Genomic DNA, 9,592 nt, shown 5'->3' on the forward strand with positions numbered 1-9,592 from the left:
AATGGAACCCCTGATGTCCGGATTTATGCTTGACTTCCCCTGTTAGAAACAACGCCACAGTGAAAATTCCATGCGTTTATCTCAGCACTCTTTCAGATTTTCATAAGATTCTATATTCGTCTAGGTAGATTTGATGAGTCAGATGTTTGAACAGCTACATTTTTATTTGCTTAAGTTTATGTTTAATTTGCATACAGTAACATTCACTCTTTGTGTCCAGTTTAAAAGATTTTGACAAATCCTCATCACATTTAGGAGCCTTATCAACCCCAAATTCCTGCTCCCGCTTCTCTGTGGTCCACCGCTCGCCACATCTCTACCCCAGGCAGCCACCAGTCTCTTCATCCATTTGCTTCTTCTCGAATGGCGTGTAAATGGAATAGCAGAGTGTGTGGCATTTGGGGTTTGGCTTCCTTCACTGGCATCCTGCCTCTGGAACTCACCCCAGTGCTCAAGAGCATCCAGCTCATTCCTGCTTGGTCCTGAAGAGGACCCTGCAGTGCAGAGGGACCCACTGTGTTCATTCCTCCACCCGAGAGAGGCTGTTTGGGGATTTTTGGTGATGGCAAACATTCACACATAGGTCTAGTGAAAATATCGGCTTTCATTTCTCTTAGGAAAAGGCCTAAGCGTGGGATCGCTGGGTCATACTACAAGGGCACCCTTGACTACTTAGGGAAATACCAAACTGTGTTTCCAAAGTTGAGATGCTGCTGCACCACTCACACCCCCACCAGCGATGAATTCAGGATGCCAGGTGCTCTGCCTCCTTTCGAGAACTTGATGTTGCTGGGTAAGTATAGCATATATACACACGCATACTAAGTCACTTCAGTCAAGTCCAACTCTTAGCAACCCTATGGACTGTAGCACGCCAGGCTCCTCTGTCGATGGGATTCTCCAGGCAAGAATACTGGAATGGGTTGCCATGCCCTCCTCCAGGGGATCTTCCCGACTCAGGGATCGAACTCATGTCTCTTATGTCTCCTGCATGGGCAGGCGGGTTCTTTATCACTGAGCCACCAGGGAGGCCCTGTATACACTCACACTTTAATAGATGTGTATTGTTTACTTATAGTAATCTTAATTTGTATGTCTCTACTCGTGACTAATGTTGAGTGTATTTTCTTCTGTTTATTTGTGTCCAGTGTATTTCCTTAGGTAAAATGTTCATATCTCTGGCCCATTTTTATTGGTTTATTAGTTTTCTTCTTATTAAATTATGACAGTGCTTTGTATGGACCGTGGTTGACTCCTAGCCTAACCCAAGGTCACAAAGATTTTTCTCTTACGTTTCCTTGTAGAAGTTTTAAACTTTACATTCACTTTTATGTCTGTAGTCCATGTTGAGTTAATTTGGGGGTCACATGTGAGTTAAGGGTCAAGATTCAATTTTTGCATGGCCATTGTTTCACCACCATTTGTAGAAATTCTCCACTGCCAAGGCCAATGCTTTTGCACTTTCTAAAACTCACTAGACTATATTTGTATTGGTCAGTTTCTGGGCTCTTCGCTCTGCGTCATTGTTCAATGCTTTAAGATGTTGTTTTCAGTAAGTTATCCAGTTTTAGCAGAAAGGTTAGAAATAATTGCTGAGCCCATTGTTACTGGAAGCAAAGGTCCCCTGAGTTTACCTTTTTCCCTGTAATGGTCCATCCCATGTGCTCGTTTTCTAGGTGTTCACTGGCACAGACACCAAGCAGCCCAGCGCCTGGCCCCCTGTGCATCCACCTGATGGGGGTCTTGGGCTCTGGTGCCCGGTGGGGCATTGCCACCCCTGTTATCACCCACGGGGGGCTTTCGCATGCTTGGAATCACGGTACAGGCATTGAGGGGCAGGGGCCAGGAGTGCTAGTTGTAGGGAGTGACACTGCCATCTGGGGTTAGCACGCAAAGGAAGGGTTGCTCTGCAGCGCACACAGCTTTCAGACGTGCCATCTGAGCATTCACGCTGGGGAATCTGTTTACACAATTTATTACCTAAATAAAAATGTTTTTGGTAGAAAGAGTGGATATAAACCGAACACTTAATGTGGAGCTTGCCAGTAATGCAACTACCCTGTAAATACAGCTTGGATCAGAGGGCATTTTATTCAGAACTTTACCAGAGTCCTTCATCGTTTCAGCCAGTCATATCACCAAAGGTGTTTGAGCAGTGCCACCATATTGGAGGCTCTCTGGAATGTCAGACCTGTGGGCTGTGCAGCCCACAGTCCTTCTCCTAGGCACCCACACAGTGCACCAGTATTAGTCCATGCTTACATCATTACTGACAGTGATTATACACACACATTCATGCCAGAGTTTTTACTTAGTCTTATTTCAGAATGCTGTATGCATAGGCAAGTGTAGACGTTATTCAGCTAAATATTTCAAATACAAACTTACTCATTCTAAGAAAATAAAAGCATTTGACACCTTCATTGAGTCTCTCCCTTCACTGTGCCTGAGCATGAATATATGGAATTACATACCATTCTATTGTAAATTCCTCTCCTTTTATTTCTATTTCACATTATAGGTAGGGCATTATATTGATTTTTAAAAAAAATAATATGTGATGCTTAGGTTATAATGCCTATGATTTTCATGTCAAGAGAGTAGCAGGGTGTTACACAGTATTTATAATGAGAAGGGCTTGCTGGGTCTGGAGGAACAGAGGCAGAATTTCAGGCAAAAGGGACGCCCACGTTTTCACCCTCACTGGGCTCGCCGGGCTGCTGTCCACGGTGCTGAAACAATGATGCTTCCTGCTGCACAGCAAGCCGCCTCCTTCCCAGAGTCCACATCCTCATTAGCCCTCACACCGCTGTCTTGTTTTGGTAATGCTTATGCATGGTATCTATTGTTTAATTTGCACGTCCCTAGTGCTGCTGAGTTTATACATCATTCCCCTCTGTTAACCACCTGGGAATCCTCCTTGGTGACTTGAAGTTCACATCCTCTGCACATTTTTCTACTGTATCATTTTGCTGTTGCTCAGTAGTTAAGTCATGTTCAACTCTTTGTGACAACAGGGGCTGCAGCAGGCCAGGCTTCTCTGTTCTTCACTATCTGCCAGAGTGTGCTCAAATTCATGTCCGTTGAGTCAAAGATGCTATCTAACCCTCTCATTCTCTGCCACTCCCTTCTTTTGCCTTCAATCTTTCCCAGCATCAGCATCTTTTCCAATGACTCAAGTCTTCACATCAACTGGTTAAAGTATTACTTTATTCTTAATTGACTGCTACAGGTTATTTACCAATCTGGACACTAGTGTTTTTCCCGTGTGCTGCAAATTGTTCCCTGCCTGCTGCTGCACTTATTATGTTTGTTGGTTTATTGGGTAGCAAAGTTTTTCATTTGTTGTAGTTACTTTCATTAATCTTTGCTTTGGATATTGCTTTCTTTGGGTTTTGTCTAAGAAGTTATTTCTTATTCTTGGGTTGTAATAAAAATATTATATAATTCTTTTAAGGAGTTTTAAAGACTTTTAAAAAATTCTCATTTCTGTCTTTAATCATGTGGAATTCATTATATTGAGTAGAGTAAGGGAGGGAACCTAATTATTTTCTTTTCTGATGAAAAGTTCCCATATTAAGCCATCCATCCATTCTTCACTGGTTTGTAACACTGCCTCTATAATTCATTAAATTCCCAAATGTACATCATCTTGTTTCAAAGCTGTTCTGCAGGGCTTTTTCATTGTTGTTCCACTGATCCATTTGTGATATTTGTAATTTGCTGTAGCAGTATAGTCCAGTTTTATTTTCTATGTTTTCATAATACTTTTGAACACCTGGTATTCAAGTCCTCCCTCTGTAAACTTATTTTCTTAAAGATTATTCTTGGACTTTTACTCCAAATGAATTTTGGAATTGGCTTGTCAATTTTCACTAATAGTACAATTGGAATTTTGATTGAGATACCACTGAATGTATTAATTAATTTGGAAAGAATTATAATTTTTACAATAGTAAGTCTACCCATCCATGAAAATCTATTATTCTATTACATTCTTCAATAAATTTTGTAATTTCTTCATAAAAACTCTTATGTATCTTTTATTACATTTATTCCTAGGTAACATAGTTTTTATCATTATTGTGAATGGGACTTTTCTCTCTGTCACATTTCTTTGCTAGCTTATTGCATGTGAGAATATTATGGATTCTTTAAATGCTAGTTCTATATTCAAGTACTCTTTTTTTTTAATATATGTTGATTACTGTATCTGGGAACTCTGATGATGTCTCTTCTGAGCTTTCATCAATTGTCCAGATTCCTGGACAATTGCATAATTTGTAAATAACCACAATTTTAGCTCCTTCCATTGTCTATCTTTTTCCTTTTGTAACACAGATTATAGCATCCAGGGAAATGCTGAATAGCAGCACTGATTGCCATCAACCATGCCTTGACTTAAACAGAAATGACTCTTGATTCTCCAGTTCAGCCATCTTAAATTTAATTTCACATGATATTAATGTTGCCAGAATGATTTTGTTATAATTAGTATTGTATGCTTTTGCTTTAACTTTCCTATATATATACATTCATATAAATTCCATTTATGTTCTAACCTTATAATCTCTTTTGAATACATTTGCATTTATTGCAATTGATTATTATAATATTGTACTTATTTCTATCCTTTTTTTTTGATTTTACTATCCTTTGCTTTTTTTTCATCCTTTTTTGCTGTCTGTTGGATTGACAGCTTTCTCTTTTGTATCTCAGCAGGCTTGGCAATGATTAGTTACATTTCAAATATTTTAGTGATTACTTGAAATTATAAACACAGAATTAAATTTTAAAATTCTAGAAATTATAGAGAACTTCAGAATCTCCATCTTCTTTCTGTGAATGACCAAGGTCTTCCCATACTTTAAGCACTGAGTTCATTTTCTCTTTATTCTGTAGGATTTTTTTTTTTTTTTGCTCCTTTGTATAAGCATAAAAATTTAATCGGATTATTAAATATGGTTAGTACTTCAATGATATTTACAAAGATATTTTATCAGTCAATGCACCCTTTCTGTTCCTTGAATTTTAGCTCTTTTCCTCTGGGTACCTTTTCGCAGTGTCAGTTCTTTCAGTGAGGTTTGAGATCAATAATCCTTGGACATCTGAACAGTCTTGACTTTTGTCGTCCTTGGATGGTAGTTGGATGGTAGTCTGGCTGGGTATAGAATTCATGGTTGAACATTAATTTTCCTCAGCAATTTGAATGAGTTATTATATTCTTCCAGGAACCCCTTGTGACTGATAATAAGTTTGCCTTTATCTCTTCTCTCTTGTAGCTTTTAAGATATTTTTCTTTGACATTTTGCCATTTCGTTAAAATATGTCTTGTGCATTTGTTTGTTTTCACCCTTCTTGGCATAAATTGTGCTTCTCTTATCTGAAGATGTATCTTTCTCTGCTTCTAGAATATTTATAGTCATAATATCCACCAACATTTCCTCTCCAATTCACTCTGTCTCCTTCTGAAACTCATATGAGACCATGTTTGATTTTCTTGCTCCATCTTTTAAGACTCCATCTCTTTCTTATATAAAATGATCTCTTTTAAGCTTTGAAATGTATTTATAACTGGGGGAGGGCTTCCATTTTAATCAATATTTAACATGTTTGAAATGGGAAGGGAGACGTTCCTACTTCAATTCTGACTAACATATTGAATCTTGATTCTTCTGTCATGCCTCAGAAATGGTACCTTTTCCTTCAGTTCAGGGATTTCCATGTACAAGTTACTGAAATGAGAAAACCCAAATATTCAAAATGTTTGCATGGAATAGAAACAGTCCTTTCTCACCTGAAAGTTTTTCTCCAGCATTTTTAGTCACTGATGTGGTCATTCCCCTGGCTCAGTTCCTGGGTCCAGAAGTTCCTCTGGAGAAGGCATAGGCTACGCACTCCAATATCCTTGGGCTTCTCTGGTGACCCAGATGGTAAAGAACCTGTCTGCAATGAGGGAGACCTGGGTTTAACCCCTGAGTTGGGAAGATTACCCTGGAGGAAGGCATGACAACCCACTGCAGTATGCTTGCCTGGAGAATCCCCAGGGACAGAGGAGCCTGGTGGGCTGCAGTCCATGGGGTTGCAAAGACTTGGACGTGATTGAGTGACTAAACTCAGGATAGCACATGGTTGTTCCAGCCACTGGTAGAGGTGGAACCTCTACCCCAGGTTCTAGGAGTACTGGTGTTACTAATATTAGCAGTGGTAGTAACAGCAACCAGAGTGGCTGAGGCAGTAGTGACTGCAGTGCTTCCCTGCTGGGTGACCAGCCCTAGGATACCGTAGGTCCTCAATCACATTGAGTCCATAAATGGGCTCCTGTCCATCACTGGCCAGAATGCTTCCTATGCAGGGTCTCATTTCATTCTCTCAGTGGCCTATGGGACGGCAGGCTATTCATCCTCTAAGAATGATAAACTTAACACAGAGCAGCTAGGAGAGCAGCCAAGGCCACATGGACAGCAAGTGACCGAGTGGGAATTTGAAGTCACAACCTCAGACTCCAGAACTGAAGTATTTGACAATAATGGCTCACAAGCATCCCCAGAAAGAACCAGAAAGCAAGAAAACCAGGCACCTAGACTCTGAATGTATTAACTGAATATCTCTTTTTCTGGTAATGGTCATGGCCTGGTGCTGGTCATGGTCAGGAACCTGCCCTTGAGAGATTCTCATTCTAAGAGGAAACTGATGTGAGAGCACTGAGAGCTTGCCAAAGCCCAGGGTCCTTGAGCTGAGTCACAGGGATGAGGGGAATTACCCAGGCAAAGGGAGCAAGGTGTGGGTTCCAGGCAGAAGGCTCAGCACTGCGGAGGATGAACAGGAAGTAGCGTCTACTGGGTATGAGTCACTGCAAAAAGCTCCAGTGCCATGGGAGGACAGAGTGAGGGGCCGCGGCTGCAGACAAAGCCGGGCATGTGGGCAGGAACGGCCTCTTCTTGCCACGTCAAGAACACTTGGATCTGCAGGAAAGGTGGGGGTGGGAGACAAAGGAGGTTGTCAGGTGTGCAGAGAGACCCTCAGACCAAGCTAACAACCAGGAGAGTCATTTTAACAGAGGTCTAGATCATTAAATGTCCTGTAAGCAAGGATTCCAGGTGAGAAAGGACCGTTAATATTCCATGTGAACATTCTGCATATTTCAACTTTCTCATTTCAGTAACTGGTGCATGGAAACCCCTGAACTGTAGGAAAATGCACCAATTCTGAGGCGCAAGCCCTTCACTGTCTGCAGAGTCTCCTGGGGACTCAGGGGGCCCCTTTCATTTTTCAGCCATGTCCCAATTCACGGAGAGGGAAAATGGACCGCCGGTAGCGGCAGCTCCTCCCATGTGATGAGGAACAATATGAACAAGGGATTTAATTTGAAAAGAGATGTGGCTGTGATTTAATTTAAACCATCAGGTTAATGCATTTTCCCCCTAATTTCAGCCTTGGGTGCACTGCATTCATTGGCACTGGCTGCACGGCTCTCGGTCCCTGTTCTCAAGTCACTTTTGTGTGCGAAGCTGTTTACCCCTGACTAGATTAAGGCTGCAGGAGGCTGGGCTCTGCCGTCTCCTCAGGACGGCGGTCTCCAGAGTGGGGCTGCAGCTCATCGTCAGATTAAGAGCTGCTTGGGACAGAGAACACCCACCCACGCATTTGGCAGCTCTTCATGGATGCCTGCTCTGCGCCGGGTACAGACAGGGCTGCAGATTCCAAACTGATGCTGACTTGGCCCCGCCTTTGTGAACAGGGGCTGTGATTGGTCCTGGGCCCAGACAGCAGTGGACAGAGAGTGATGGGCTTGGTGGGAGGCTTGGGGAGGATCTGGAGGGCTGGTAAGGCAGGGACTCTGGGGAGGGCTCTGGGCAGAGGCAGTGACTCAGGGAGGAAGGCACTGAGTGGCTTACTCCACAGCATGGGCTGACTAGTCAAAAGGTGATGGCGAGGGGCTGGCTGGACAGTTATCCTGGGCAAAGGGGCCTGCACCTTCATTCATGAGGAAACAGGGAGAACTGAGCCATCAACAAGCAGGCAGATGTTGGCTTTTGAAAAGAGAACTCCCCCAGATATAACCTACAGACTTGTCCGCGGGTGTGGGTGGGGCTGAGTCTGCATTTCTACCCAGGTCCCTACCAAGGTGACGCTGACGGAGCGTTCTGTGTGTGCTGGTGAGGACGCAGCCACTCTGGAGGGCGAGGATGGCCTGGGGGCAGCAAGGCTGGCAAGGAGCTGACCGCAGGCCCTGTTGGGATGGAGGTCAGTGCCCCTCCTTCTCTTCATCCCTGGAGCCTCCAGAGCAGGGAGCTGGGTGCTCCATTTCCCCCCTCCCCCCACTCCCACCCCACCTTCCGCTGCTTCCTTGGGTTTGTCCCTTGATAGTTCATTCCTTCATTTAAAGGAAACACGAGGAAGGAAGCAGCAGACTGTTGGGGCGCTCCAGGCCCAGTGTGGGTGAACATCTGGCTGGCAGAGCGGAGCAAGGCCCGCAGCTCCTCCTCCTCCAGGAAGCCTACCCTGACTGCTCAGCCCCACCGGCACACCCTCCTCTCAGCTGTGACTATGTTTCATGTGCAGGCGGCGCACGTTTCCCACTAAGTCCTAAGGTCTCTGTCAACGGCAACCATTTTCTCCCTTTGCTTCTCCCACAGGGAGGTAACTCAGCGCTGGGCCTCAGTGGAAACTCCATCATGACCTTCCGATTTGGGAGGCAGGTCAGAGGAAGTGGTCAGACCTGCGCCAGACATGGGTCCCTTCTGATGAGTGAGGATCCCTTCTGATGAGGTCCCTTCTGATGAGCCTGGGCCACCACAGGGGAGCAGCCAGAAGATGAGGGCTTGCCCAGGTCCCCCAGCCCAGTTCCCCAAGAGAGGGGTTGGCTACAGAGTAGGGAGGGGTGGGGGCAGCCTGGGAGAGAAGAGACTGCGGGCAGCGGCAGCAGCTGCTGTGGGCTCTGGAGGAGCAACTTCACATCTCTGTCCTTCAAACCAAACCACAAAGACTGGGTTCCTGGGGAGGGGTCCCTGAAAGGGAGGGAAGCCGCCTCGCTCCACGGAGCCATTCTCACTGCTTAACGATGCACAACTCAGTAATGAAGAGAGTCTACCAGACCCAATATAATCTGAAATTAAAGAAAAATGGAATGTATTAAAAATGCATTGCAGCATTAATGGAGGATGTCAGCTTGACAGCCAAGCCGCACGCATTACGCTCGGCTTGGGGAGCGCGGCTCTGGGCTGCTGGCCCCAGGGCTCTGAACCACAGAAGGACCTAGGGTTGAGGCTGACCTCTCAGAGGAGGTGCCGATGTGCCCACTGCTTCCTCCACCCCCATGTTCCCCAGCTTCCCAGGGAGCCATCCATCACTTCCAGGTGCGTGCTGCCATCGGGAGCAGCCCCAGGCTGCCAGGCAGTTTGCCTCCTCCTCTGTCCTCAGGCACCTCCTCTGTGCCCACACGCCCTCACCCTGACAGCCAGGTCCTCTCCTTCCCACTTCCTGACTCCTACAGGCAGCTGAGCCCGTTTCTTAAAGGGCTTCTCTGTTGGCCCCACTTGAATTTCCTGGAAAGGTTTGTAGCAGAAACGTTAGACCCTGGACAGACCAC

At 45.0% G+C, this 9,592-nt stretch overlaps 1 long non-coding RNA gene across 1 annotated transcript; it reads left to right on the plus strand.

The window, feature by feature from the left end:
* Positions 1-459: 459 nt before the first annotated feature.
* Positions 460-9,342, plus strand: LOC101901918 (uncharacterized). Its single transcript, XR_003038182.2, has 3 exons — positions 460-793; positions 8,117-8,247; positions 8,390-9,342. It is a non-coding gene; the product is annotated as an uncharacterized lncRNA (long non-coding RNA).
* The last annotated feature ends 250 nt before the right edge of the window (positions 9,343-9,592 follow it).

Source organism: Bos taurus, chromosome 14, assembly GCF_002263795.3.
Source record: "Bos taurus isolate L1 Dominette 01449 registration number 42190680 breed Hereford chromosome 14, ARS-UCD2.0, whole genome shotgun sequence".
Classification (NCBI taxonomy): Eukaryota; Metazoa; Chordata; class Mammalia; order Artiodactyla; family Bovidae; genus Bos; species Bos taurus.